Raw genomic sequence first — 13,867 nt, 5'->3', positions numbered from 1 at the left:
GGACTTCCGTCTCGCCCGAGGCCCCCCTTTTAACGACGGACGCATCTCCGGCTCGCCCGAGGCCTTGGCTTCGCTAAGAAGCAACCCTGACTAAATCGTCACACCGACTGACCGAGTTGCAGGAGCATTTAACGCAAAGGTGGCCTGACACCTTTATCCTGACGCGCGCCCCCCGGCAGAGCCGAAGTGACCGCCGTCACTCCGCCGCTCCACTGACCGGTCTGACAGAAGGACAGCGACGCCTGCGCCACTCCGACTGCAGTGCCACTCGACAGAGTGAGTCTGACAGGCAGTCAGGCCTTGCCAAAGGCGCCATAGGAAGCTCCGCTCCGCCCGACCCAGGGCTCGGACTCGGGCTCAGCCCCGGAAGACGGCGAACTCCGCTCCGCCCGACCCCAGGGCTCGGACTCGGGCTAAGACCCGGAAGACGGCGAACTCCGCTCCGCCCGACCCCAGGGCTCGGACTCGGGCTAAGACCCGGAAGACGACGAACTCCGCTCCGCCCGACCCCAGGGCTCGGACTCGGGCTAAGACCCGGAAGACGACGAACTCCGCTCCGCCCGACCCCAGGGCTCGGACTCGGGCTAAGACCTGGAAGACGACGAACTCCGCTCCGCCCGACCCCAGGGCTCGGACTCGGGCTGAGACCCGGAAGACGACGAACTCCGCTTCGCCCGACCCCAGGGCTCGGACTCTGTGACGGAACCTCCCAAGTGATTAGGCCCACCTACAGTTGTCCTTGTCCAACAGACATCAGACACCCTGTAGATGTTCCTAAGTCACTTGACAAGTTCGGTATCTTTCCTTACCTTACCAGGAACGTCTCACCCGTCTTGCAGACATTACAGAACATCGGAGATAAAGACATGCGGAAGCTTTTACATAACTTACATTTATTTAGAAAGTAAGATCAAGTTACTTATTACAGACCAGAGCTATAAACGAGTGCTGAGTACACATATCAAGGGAGGCAAAAACTCCTCCCAATAACTATCAAACAAAAAGATCCTATGTGGAGGACCAAGTCCTCCCGTATCTTCATTCTTGTTTTTCTTCATTAGATACCACCTTGGAGCAAAAGCAACAAAACTTTGTCGCTTTCTCACCTAAAAACAACAAAGGGATAAACCCTGAGTATGGAATTACTCAGCAAGACTTACCCGACTAAAGAAAAGACTCTCAAGGATATGCTGGATTTGGGAATCAAGGAGAGGCTTTAGCAAGAATCAACTTAGATACTTTTGCAGAAATAGCTTACTAAAGTGAGTCCTTACTTTCAATATTTTAACGCCAGATTAAATATTAATAGACTCTGTTTGCATATAGTCTACTTTCACCATCTCATCAATACAACATCATTTTTATTCATAATGTTCACATCCAGACTTAGGTTGTAGGTCAGTGACCAAGTCTTCATAACCGCGAAGGTACGGCGATCCGAATCGATTATACTCAGCTGAGGATCTCCAATCACACGACATATGTAGCACTTAACCCTTGCATATGTCAACCCGCCACCGGGGTTCTTAAGACCGGATCAGGTTCACGCAAACCGAGAGCACAGATACACCACCGTCCAGCCTCTTGCCACGGAGGGTACACGCTACTCTCGCCACCGCTCCACTCCCATTTCGTGTTATCTTATTCCGGCCTTAGTCTGCCCGAGGCAAGGCTTACCCATGACGAGGCATGTGACCAGTTAAAGGGTCCTCGATCAGCAGGCCTACATACGCATCCAATCCTTAATCAACCTGGGTAGAACATCACCTGTTCCTACCCCAAGTCACAATTTAAGTATTTCCATCCTTAGGATTGTGTCTGTTCCTTAGGATGAAAGAGCATCACAGGGAACTTTGCAGTAAGATCCCACCATTGCTCCAAATGAAAATATTCTTGCAGGTAGAAGCCATCCTTTCTCGAGTTAAATTAAGGACAACCTCTATCCACAAGATCTAAGCAAGGCTAAGCATTTTTGTAAATCATATTTTGATACTTCACAGAAGTATCTATAAAGGTATGGATATCAAGGAAAGCAATGCATCAAAGGGTTTCAAGCAATTCCTATGAACCTAATGCACATTTCACTAGACTTAAGTGTGCGAAAAGTATTTAAAAACACAAGGAAAGGGGTTGCATGCACCGGGGCTTGCCTTTGTTCACAGGTGAGTCAGGCTCGGACTCGCAGATGTCGAAGTAGAGCCAAGTCCTTGCCCGAGATTCCAAAGGTGGTGATGTCTTCTCTTGAGTCACTTCACTCTCTTCTTCGTTTTCTAAATATAACCATATAGGTATATATATAAGAATGAATGCCATGTTATGCTCATGAGAGTGCATAGATAATAAAGGTTTATTAACTAGGTCTTGAATACAACTTTCCTTCACGGAATTCCGGGAACTTAGGGTTTCCGGAGTCGGTAAAGGAGTTCATAGGGCAGGGGGGGTGGTTTTGGGTTTGGTGATCAAACAAAGTCCAAAACAATTCAAACTCTACCCAAGGCTTCTAAATAATGTGAAAAGTTCACAATAAAAGTTTGGGCAATTTTGGGATTATTATCTATTTTCTAAAAATCTATAACCAACATTTTTAACCACTTTAAATACCCTAAAATTTCTTACTTTCACTAAAAATCACAAACTTATTTTTACTAAATTCTAGGGAAAATAACAAACCTAGGAAAATTAGTTTCACAATTTTAGCATTTTTCTACATTTTTCTATAATTGTTTTGGTTCTGGAATAAAAAGAAAAAGAGAAATTTGTAACAGTCTTGGGCCGATTCTGAGCCCGGTCGGCCCAACAACACAGGAAAAGGGTCGCGCGCCCGCGTGCTCTAGCTAATTTGCACAGAAGCCCTGGTCTTTTCAGCTAAACCGAAGCAGGTTCGTTTACTATTGCACTTAGTCGCTGACACATTGCAGAAATACCCTTCGCGTTCTAATCTTTTACCACACCGAGTCCTCGACGGTGTTCCGCACGGGAGGCCGAGCTCCGGCGAGCTAGACCGGCCGGACGACGCGACGGCTGAAGTTCCCAAGTGACAGGAACACAATTGAACTCCTACGGATCATTTTCCCCAAACAAATTTTATGGTTGGGACCCAGAATCAATCGGTCCACGGTGACCGAGCGGTTGGGTAAGAGGATAAACGCATTCCGAGCAAACGACGGCGAGGACGACCGAATTAAGGCTGGGAAAAGGTTCATGGGTACACTAGGGTCTACGGACATCCTTTGATTTGGGTAGAACAAGACCCGAAGAACGGGTCGACGGTGGGGGTGGGTTACGGCGGTGTTCTTCAGGACAACACGCGTTCTGGTGAAAGGCTTCGGCCGAAATTTGATTGGTTGATACCGGGGGCAATAGGAGACTAATTGTAAGCAAGAACATGAAACAATTGGGTAAGTACTCACTCGAGGAAGGCTGGCCACGGAGATGTTCTTCGCGGCGGAGTTAGAACAGAGAGGAAACAGGTTCGGAGGCTATTGCGGTGAGCTTGAGTTGGGCACTTAGTAGCTGAGAGGTGGGATACAGTGAAGAAGCAACGCTCGCCCTCAATTTATAGCCAACCGGCCGCAATCGGATGAGCCTCACCAGCTGTAATCGCGCTGGCGAGCTTCACCCGCACGGCAGAGCCACGGCGCAAGTCCGGTGGCCGCCGTTTAACCGGGTAGCGCCACCTTACCGCTTTGAAGCCACGTCGCACCGGTTCTTTACCGCAGCCGCCGACGACCATCTGCTGCGGTGGCGTTCTTATCGCCGGCGAAGGACTGAACATATCCCTGGCGCGATATTTCTGAAGGCCGGTGAACAGTGTTCGGTTTCAGTAAAATCAACGTGTCTGACGGAGCACATTGGAGCTTCATTTCCTCCCAATTTCATGTGTCAACAGGTCCAAGTCTCTGCATCAAAATTGTAGTGCTTCATACCAGCTACAACTTTGCTACATGGTATTGTCACAAAAAGTCACTGGATCCAGGTCTAATTCACACTCAAAGTCGACCCTGTTACACTGAAAAGCTGAGTTTCAGAATGAATCCAGCCTGACAGTCCAACTTAGGTTGAGATTTTCTTCAGTTTTTCCTTAACAACAATGCCCACACCTTTAAGCAAAGTTGTTCCCCTAAGATTGATCTTCAACTTTGATGTGGTAACCTAGGGCAAAAACCCTATGCTTTGAAAGTTACAAGGGCTCAAAGTTGTGCTCACAACACTGATTTCAGTCTTAGGCTAAATAGAGGTCAAGTGGTACTTTTTGCAAATAAACCCAAAACTTAGGGTTTTGCTTTCAAGTCCACATATTTGTGAACCAAAGGACTTTATATGTTTAAACATAGTAGTTTTTACACTTTAGTCCAAAGGTTCATCACTTTTGCACATAAGCCCCTAGGGTTTGGTTTTAGGGTTTTCCAGGGTTCCAATTAGGGTTTCTGGTATCCCAGGGGTATAAAAGTGATTCAACTTTATGATTGGGGTCATTTTATGACTTTTACCCTAAAGCTTTTAGGTTTTCTCAACTTGGGTTAAGTTTTACCCCTTTAACCATTATTTAGGGTTAAGTCCAATAACTAGGGTTCTATTTGCAAAAACACTAAAACAATACAATTTGTTTGAAATTTTTGCCTAGTGAATGCACTCTAGGTGTGTCAAACATATGCAATGCCAATGCTTATGATGTCATGCTCAAGTTTTAGTTATAGTAACACCAGGGGTGTTACATCCTTCCCCCCATAAAAGAATCTCGTCCCGAGATTAAAAGTCCTAGGGTAAGTAATGGAAAAGGTAACGCGGAATATTTTTATTTCCTTAATTTTGGTACAAGGCAGGGGTGATGTGGGGGTTACTTCTTTATTACAACAGCTATACAGGCTTTACAATTTACATGAGGCTAAAAAGCCTGGAAAATTCTTATCTAAGAAGTCTTGGGTTTCCCATGTAGCCTCATCTTCCGAATGTTGGTTCCATTGTATCTTGTAGAACTTGAGAGTCTTTCTTCGGGTGATCCTGTCCTTTTGATCCAAGACTCGAATAGGATGTTCCGAGTATGTTAAATCTGGTTCCAGGACAACATCAGTCACTTTAATGGTTCGATCGGGAACCCGAAGACACTTCTTCAATTGTGACACGTGGAACACATTGTGAATAGCAGACAATGTTTCGGGGAGCTGAAGTCGATATGCCACTGGTATACATTGCTCAAGCACCAGGAATGGACCAATGTATCTGGGTGCAAGCTTCCCTTTTACCCCGAAATGCGATACACCCTTCATTGGTGAAACCTTTAAGTAGACATAATCGTCTACCAGAAAGCATAAGGGTTGTCGTCGTCGGTCTGCATAACTCTTTTGCCGTGCTTGAGCTTTCTTCATATTATGGATAATTTTCTGAACCTTTTCTTCGACCTCTTTCACCATATCAGGCCTAAAGAAGTATCTTTCTCCAGGTTCAGACCAATTTAGCGGAGTCCGACACCGTCGTCCATATAAAGCTTCAAAGGGTGCCATCTTGATACTTTCTTGATAACTGTTATTATATGAAAACTCCGCTAGGGGCAAACATTCATCCCATTTTGGTGAGAAGTCCAGGACACATGCCCGCAGCATATCTTCAAGTATTTGGTTCACCCTCTCAGTCTGCCCACTGGTTTGAGGATGATAAGCCGAACTGTGGAGTAATTTAGTACCCAAGGAGTTGTGAAGTGCTTCCCAAAACTTGGCTACAAATTGGGGTCCACGATCCGACACAATGGTCTTCGGAACACCATGCAGACTGAGAATACGGGCAATGTATAACGCTGCATAAGTGGCTACTGTATATTTGGTCCTGACGGGTAAGAAGTGGGCAATCTTTGTGAGTCGATCAACTATAACCCAAATAGAATCATACCCATTGGCCGTCCTGGGCAGTCCCACAATAAAGTCCATACTGATGTCTTCCCATTTCCATGTTGGGATAGGCAAAGACTGTAATGGACCATCAGTCTTCATGTATATGGCCTTGACACGTCTACAAGTGTCACGTCTAGTCACACAGTGTGCAATTTCAATTTGCATCTTTGCCCACCAGAAGAACACATAAGGTTCCAGGTGTGCAACTTGCTTTTTCTGATGACACTGTACTATCTGAGTTTGTTGGGTGGTAATTATGCAACTTTACCCAAATAGAATCAGATGCACCATCTTGGGTAAAACACACAAGAAGAGGTTTACTAACAAGTGGTTACAGTAAGTTCATAGCACACGAGACGGGTGTGAATGTTGAATAACATCACAGTTAACCCGTGGCTAAACAGAAAATCCAAGTCCACGAAAAGTGATTTAGATTCAAGAAAAATCACCAGCGGAGGGATCTAAAAATGCGGACTTTGCAACTAGTCCATTTTATCCAGCACTAGTCATGGATCGGCACGATCACACATGCAGGAAAAAACATGAGTGAGATGGTCGAGGCACGACTAGAGCGATGATTAGGTGGCTACTGGCTGACTTAATCTCATTTTGGTAAGTACCTTCTTTAGGGTGGGTTGAACCAAAGTGAGTTTAGACAACTCGATAAAACGATCTCTAAACTCAGTATTCGTTCAACGGGCAGTTACAAGTTAGTCAAAACCAACTTGTTGAACTACTTTTGACATTGAGCAAGTCCCCTCAGTACCATCGGTAAGCCAAGGGTTGAGAGTTCACATTTGCAAGCCAAAGGTCATGCATTTGGATAGAAATCCATTTGGTCAGGTTGTTCATCCGTTTCTTCAAGCGAGATGAATTATCCACTTGGTTAGGGAATACATAGATTAATTAGGAAAGCGAATGAACAAACTCCTGCATTTCAACAGCAGAGAAACAGATCTCTATTTTAGGAGCTAATCAGTTGTTGTCCAACACTAAAAAGCTCCAGGGCTTCACCTTTACACAAAGGATGTAAAGGGAACTTGTATGAGGAGTCACTACCAAGATCAAAAGAAATAAGACCACACATGAAAGTGGTATGCCCTTTTGATCCAATGGAAATGACAGATGTTGCTTGATCTCTTTACAAACAACAAGAAATTGTTTTAAGGAAGGAGTCCACAGAAGATCACATATCAGTGTAGTTTCACAATGGATCATGACCAGAAACTTCGATACCAACATGCGCCAAGCAGCAGAATCCTGTGTGTACATTCACAGGAGGCTCTCAGTTTCGCCGCGGTACCATAAGTTCTTAACCATGACGCCATTACAAAACTGGCACCAATAATGGATCTCACGTGATAAGAACGATTTGCGTAGAGATAACATATTGATATAATCTCATAATGGATTATAACTACTAACTGTGATACAAGCGTGCATCGAGCAGCACAACCTTGTGTGTATACCCACAAGAGGCCCTCGGTTTTAGCGCAGCATCATCAATTTTAGTCATAACGCCAATACCAGACATAACCAATAAGGAATCTCACACAACACAAATAGACTGATCGAGGATGACAAGGTACAAAAGAAACTCCACCTGTAAGTACGATCACAAGTAGAGATCCAAATAGATCATGGCCCAAGGAAGTGAACAAGGCATGGCCATAACCTAAACTTGATGAAAGAAGTATGATGGGAGACTGTTAATTCAGCCCAAACATATTTCTATGCCCATCATAGGGATCACCAGGTCAAGGATTAAGTTGGTAGGCCTTCGATAGATATCATGTCTTTCCTAGGTTAGGTTAATAAGGCAACATGGTGATCCACACGGAATATCCAAAGGAATAACCATCTTAACTCTTGAATTTTGACAAACTACTGTAGATATTAAAAGTTGCCTCAGAAACCGGCAGTCGTTTCTTACACCATAGTCACATAAAAGCTTCACATGTTACATGATCTAGGTGAAACAGGGAAAACTCTTTCCAACAAAGTTTAACCTGTCATTATTACCAAGCTGGTCTATCTACACCTACCTTATTACATTGATCTACTACATCTTCTCTAGCTACACCATCTGCCAGATGTTTGTTGCCATTCTTCCAAGGAACCCTTAGTCCGCCGGTGCAGGAGTAGGATAAAAGGCAACATTGAGCCTATGCACTGCTTGCTGCAGATGGTTGACAAGCCGTTGTGCTACTTGAAACTCCATGGGATGAGCACGATTCAATTCTTTGATCGCCTGATCCTGATGGCTTATGAAGCTCATGGTTTCCTTAAGGTCTTTTCTAACAGCAACAGCATACAGACAAACTTCTTCTTGTTGCTTACTCAAAATTTCTAATTTAGAATGAGCATTAGTTAGCTGATGCTCAAGTTCCTTAATGCGATTCTGATCAGCTTGGTATTGCATCTGAAGTTCTGTCACCTGATGCTCTAGTCCAATAACTTGTTCCGCTTGAACCTTTGTTTCCTCAAGTCGTTCTTGTGCTTGAGTACAAGCAATGTTCTTGGCCTTTTCCATCATCTTAAATGCTGCATAGCTCCCAGTGTACAACTGCTGCCACTTTTGACGACTGTGCCCCCGAGTAAGTTGCAACTCTAGCACGGCCATCAAAACTCGAGCAGATGCCGATTCAACAGAATCCTGCCCAATAGGAATGCTTTCCATTAATCGGGCCTGGTGATGATACACCAACGGGTCACTTAAGGCAACTGCAGGGAACAACCTCATAGATGTGGCTTGTATTTCTTCCCTTTTTTGGTAACAAATGGTTGTTAGTACCTCTAAGGCAGCTACCTGAGCACCCTCCCAAGGAGTCATTCCTTCGGCATGGAACATCCAATACGGCCAAGATGGTTTTCTAGCACGTTCTGGAATACGCACTACTACCTCATACCATGGTTGTCCTCTAAGAACAGTGCGTGACCATTGGTACTTGGGTGCTTCGGTATATCCGACCTCTTGAAGTAGTCGCCACAGGACTACTGGAACACCAAAATCTCGTAGAAACTCTCCAACTCCTGTAGGAGCTTCTTGTTGATTCATCTACAGAGAAGGGCAACGGATACACTCTATTCACTTGAACAAGGTAGATGAATTATGTACTAAACTAACTACGCAGGGGGGTTTAACTTAAAGTTTGTATGACATGATGCATGTGTAATTACAGAATCAACCTTAGTTGATTCATACCTTCTATACATCGCACTCTTCCTATCTGGTCTTTAAGATAAACTCTTCAGAATACTTAGGTAAGAAGAGAAAAGAATCTTTAGGTAAGACTTTTGAAAATCTTTTTGAAGATGCCTTATAATATCTGCAAAGAAGGGCTACGCTCCGATACCAGCTGTGACGGAACCTCCCAAGTGATTAGGCCCACCTACAGTTGTCCTTGTCCAACAGACATCAGACACCCTGTAGATGTTCCTAAGTCACTTGACAAGTTCGGTATCTTTCCTTACCTTACCAGGAACGTCTCACCCGTCTTGCAGACATTACAGAACATCGGAGATAAAGACATGCGGAAGCTTTTACATAACTTACATTTATTTAGAAAGTAAGATCAAGTTACTTATTACAGACCAGAGCTATAAACGAGTGCTGAGTACACATATCAAGGGAGGCAAAAACTCCTCCCAATAACTATCAAACAAAAAGATCCTATGTGGAGGACCAAGTCCTCCCGTATCTTCATTCTTGTTTTTCTTCATTAGATACCACCTTGGAGCAAAAGCAACAAAACTTTGTCGCTTTCTCACCTAAAAACAACAAAGGGATAAACCCTGAGTATGGAATTACTCAGCAAGACTTACCCGACTAAAGAAAAGACTCTCAAGGATATGCTGGATTTGGGAATCAAGGAGAGGCTTTAGCAAGAATCAACTTAGATACTTTTGCAGAAATAGCTTACTAAAGTGAGTCCTTACTTTCAATATTTTAACGCCAGATTAAATATTAATAGACTCTGTTTGCATATGGTCTACTTTCACCATCTCATCAATACAACATCATTTTTATTCATAATGTTCACATCCAGACTTAGGTTGTAGGTCAGTGACCAAGTCTTCATAACCGCGAAGGTACGGCGATCCGAATCGATTATACTCAGCTGAGGATCTCCAATCACACGACATATGTAGCACTTAACCCTTGCATATGTCAACCCGCCACCGGGGTTCTTAAGACCGGATCAGGTTCACGCAAACCGAGAGCACAGATACACCACCGTCCAGCCTCTTGCCACGGAGGGTACACGCTACTCTCGCCACCGCTCCACTCCCATTTCGTGTTATCTTATTCCGGCCTTAGTCTGCCCGAGGCAAGGCTTACCCATGACGAGGCATGTGACCAGTTAAAGGGTCCTCGATCAGCAGGCCTACATACGCATCCAATCCTTAATCAACCTGGGTAGAACATCACCTGTTCCTACCCCAAGTCACAATTTAAGTATTTCCATCCTTAGGATTGTGTCTGTTCCTTAGGATGAAAGAGCATCACAGGGAACTTTGCAGTAAGATCCCACCATTGCTCCAAATGAAAATATTCTTGCAGGTAGAAGCCATCCTTTCTCGAGTTAAATTAAGGACAACCTCTATCCACAAGATCTAAGCAAGGCTAAGCATTTTTGTAAATCATATTTTGATACTTCACAGAAGTATCTATAAAGGTATGGATATCAAGGAAAGCAATGCATCAAAGGGTTTCAAGCAATTCCTATGAACCTAATGCACATTTCACTAGACTTAAGTGTGCGAAAAGTATTTAAAAACACAAGGAAAGGGGTTGCATGCACCGGGGCTTGCCTTTGTTCACAGGTGAGTCAGGCTCGGACTCGCAGATGTCGAAGTAGAGCCAAGTCCTTGCCCGAGATTCCAAAGGTGGTGATGTCTTCTCTTGAGTCACTTCACTCTCTTCTTCGTTTTCTAAATATAACCATATAGGTATATATATAAGAATGAATGCCATGTTATGCTCATGAGAGTGCATAGATAATAAAGGTTTATTAACTAGGTCTTGAATACAACTTTCCTTCACGGAATTCCGGGAACTTAGGGTTTCCGGAGTCGGTAAAGGAGTTCATAGGGCAGGGGGGGTGGTTTTGGGTTTGGTGATCAAACAAAGTCCAAAACAATTCAAACTCTACCCAAGGCTTCTAAATAATGTGAAAAGTTCACAATAAAAGTTTGGGCAATTTTGGGATTATTATCTATTTTCTAAAAATCTATAACCAACATTTTTAACCACTTTAAATACCCTAAAATTTCTTACTTTCACTAAAAATCACAAACTTATTTTTACTAAATTCTAGGGAAAATAACAAACCTAGGAAAATTAGTTTCACAATTTTAGCATTTTTCTACATTTTTCTATAATTGTTTTGGTTCTGGAATAAAAAGAAAAAGAGAAATTTGTAACAGTCTTGGGCCGATTCTGAGCCCGGTCGGCCCAACAACACAGAAAAAGGGTCGCGCGCCCGCGTGCTCTAGCTAATTTGCACAGAAGCCCTGGTCTTTTCAGCTTACTATTGCACGGGAGCGTTCTAATCTTTTACCACATTGCAGAAATACCCTTCGCGTTCTAATCTTTTACCACACCGAGTCCTCGACGGTGTTCCGCACGGGAGGCCGAGCTCCGGCGAGCTAGACCGGCCGGACGACGCGACGGCTGAAGTTCCCAAGTGACAGGAACACAATTGAACTCCTACGGATCATTTTCCCCAAACAAATTTTATGGTTGGGACTACGAATCAATCGGTCCACGGTGACCGAGCGGTTGGGTAAGAGGATAAACGCATTCCGAGCAAACGACGGCGAGGACGACCGAATTAAGGCTGGGAAAAGGTTCATGGGTACACTAGGGTCTACGGACATCCTTTGATTTGGGTAGAACAAGACCCGAAGAACGGGTCGACGGTGGGGGTGGGTTACGGCGGTGTTCTTCAGGACAACACGCGTTCTGGTGAAAGGCTTCGGCCGAAATTTGATTGGTTGATACCGGGGGCAATAGGAGACTAATTGTAAGCAAGAACATGAAACAATTGGGTAAGTACTCACTCGGGGAAGGCTGGCCACGGAGATGTTCTTCGCGGCGGAGTTAGAACAGAGAGGAAACAGGTTCGGAGGCTATTCCGGTGAGCTTGAGTCGGGCACTTAGTAGCTGAGAGGTGGGATACGGTGAAGAAGCAACGCTCGCCCTCAATTTATAGCCAACCGGCCGCAATCGGATGAGCCTCACCGGCTGTAATCGCGCTGGCGAGCTTCACCCGCACGGCAGAGCCACGGCGCAAGTCCGGTGGCCGCCGTTTAACCGGGTAGCGCCACCTTACCGCTTTGAAGCCACGTCGCACCGGTTCTTTACCGCAGCCGCCGACGACCATCTGCTGCGGTGGCGTTCTTATCGCCGGCGAAGGACTGAACATATCCCTGGCGCGATATTTCTGAAGGCCGGTGAACAGTGTTCGGTTTCAGTAAAATCAACGTGTCTGACGGAGCACATTGGAGCTTCATTTCCTCCCAATTTCATGTGTCAACAGGTCCAAGTCTCTGCATCAAAATTGTAGTGCTTCATACCAGCTACAACTTTGCTACATGGTATTGTCACAAAAAGTCACTGGATCCAGGTCTAATTCACACTCAAAGTCGACCCTGTTACACTGAAAAGCTGAGTTTCAGAATGAATCCAGCCTGACAGTCCAACTTAGGTTGAGATTTTCTTCAGTTTTTCCTTAACAACAATGCCCACACCTTTAAGCAAAGTTGTTCCCCTAAGATTGATCTTCAACTTTGATGTGGTAACCTAGGGCAAAAACCCTATGCTTTGAAAGTTACAAGGGCTCAAAGTTGTGCTCACAACACTGATTTCAGTCTTAGGCTAAATAGAGGTCAAGTGGTACTTTTTGCAAATAAACCCAAAACTTAGGGTTTTGCTTTCAAGTCCACATATTTGTGAACCAAAGGACTTTATATGTTTAAACATAGTAGTTTTTACACTTTAGTCCAAAGGTTCATCACTTTTGCACATAAGCCCCTAGGGTTTGGTTTTAGGGTTTTCCAGGGTTCCAATTAGGGTTTCTGGTATCCCAGGGGTATAAAAGTGATTCAACTTTATGATTGGGGTCATTTTATGACTTTTACCCTAAAGCTTTTAGGTTTTCTCAACTTGGGTTAAGTTTTACCCCTTTAACCATTATTTAGGGTTAAGTCCAATAACCAGGGTTCTATTTGCAAAAACACTAAAACAATACAATTTGTTTGAAATTTTTGCCTAGTGAATGCACTCTAGGTGTGTCAAACATATGCAATGCCAATGCTTATGATGTCATGCTCAAGTTTTAGTTATAGTAACACCAGGGGTGTTACAGACTCCGCCTTGGCCTCTGCCGAACGACCTCCGCCTCGCCCGACCCAGGGGCTCGGGCTCGGCCTCGGCCACGGAAGATAGACTCGACCTCGGCTTCGGAGGAGCCCCCACGTCGCCCGACCTAGGGCCCAGGCCCGCCACGTCAACGGGAAGCGCCGTCATCATCCTACCCCGAGCCGACTCGGGTCACGGAGAACAAGACCGGTGTCCCCTCTGGCCAGCTCCGCCAGATGGGCAATGATGGCGCCCCACAAGCTCGGTGACGACGGCGGCTCTCAGCTCTCTTACGGAAGCAGGGGGACGTCAGCAAGGACTCGACCGCTCCGACAGCTGTCCCTCCGCCAGGCTCCGTTGCTCCTCCGACAGCCACGACATCACGCCAGCAGGGTGCCAAGATCTCTCCGGCTGTCACATTGGCATGTACTTAGGGCGCTAGCTCTCCCTCCGCTAGACACGTAGCACTCTGCTACAGCCCCCATTGTACACCTGGATCCTCTCCTTACGACTATAAAAGGAAGGACCAGGGCCTTCTTAGAGAAGGTTGGCCGCGCGGGACGAGGACGGGACAGGCGCTCTCTTAGGGCCGCTCGCTTCCCTCACCCGCGTGGAC

This window comes from Zea mays, chromosome 3 (genome assembly GCF_902167145.1).
Source record: "Zea mays cultivar B73 chromosome 3, Zm-B73-REFERENCE-NAM-5.0, whole genome shotgun sequence".
NCBI lineage: Eukaryota > Viridiplantae > Streptophyta > Magnoliopsida > Poales > Poaceae > Zea > Zea mays.
This window is presented reverse-complemented; position numbering follows the sequence as displayed.